The following is an 806-nucleotide window of genomic DNA, read 5'->3' as shown; positions in this document are numbered from 1 at the left end:
CTTGGCCTTGCACTTAGAGTTTCAATTCTGCCGGCATAAATCAAGCGTGTTAAACATCAGGCGAATTTAACCCGCCTTCTTCATTCTGGATTCACTTTTCAATACAAAGTCATCACCTAGCCTCTTCTCAGACGTTCGTTTTCTGTGAAGTTCCGGTCCCTCTTCAGATGGACCCTTTAAGGCAGTAGCTGTCCCGTCGGTCTTGGCGGCAATGTTGGGTTGCTGGACCCAACATCAACCCCGAGAGCTGATGTGACCGGTCAGGAATGCGGCCGGGCACCAGGATTTTGGGTAGGGAGGCCTTCCGTGTGTCATTCCCACACGGGCCCCCTGACTTTCCAAGAGGACATTGGGTCAGAAGGGAAGTGAGGGTGGGCCGTGGGGAGACACAAGGAGTGGGAAGAAGAAGACACTGTGTCTTCATAGGAAAAATGCATAAAGGGCAACTCTCCGGACACCGTCGAGAGCTATGGATCAGTGACAGGCAGGCAGGTTCAGCTCCAAGCACCGGCTGCCAGGTGAGCCCGCACAGTCTGCTCGGTAAAGCTGAAGATCCCAGGAAGCTGCCCATCCAGCAGGCCCTGTGGCATCAGCACCCCGGGGATAGTGGGGAAGGGGCAAGGACGGAGCTGACCCGAGACGCAGGCCCAGAAGCCGAGGGGAAGCGGCACCTCTCTGCGGCAAAACACGGCACCCCGTTCTGTGCATTCCCCCCCGTATTCGGGGGTCAGGGTGTCTCGGCACCCCGTTCTGTGCATTCCCCCCCGTATTCGGGGGTCACGGTGTCTCGGCACCCCGTTCTGTGC

This window comes from Phoca vitulina, unplaced genomic scaffold (genome assembly GCF_004348235.1).
Source record: "Phoca vitulina isolate PV1807 unplaced genomic scaffold, GSC_HSeal_1.0 scaffold91, whole genome shotgun sequence".
NCBI lineage: Eukaryota > Metazoa > Chordata > Mammalia > Carnivora > Phocidae > Phoca > Phoca vitulina.
The sequence above is the reverse complement of the archived record's forward strand: the minus strand, read 5'-3'. Positions refer to the sequence as shown.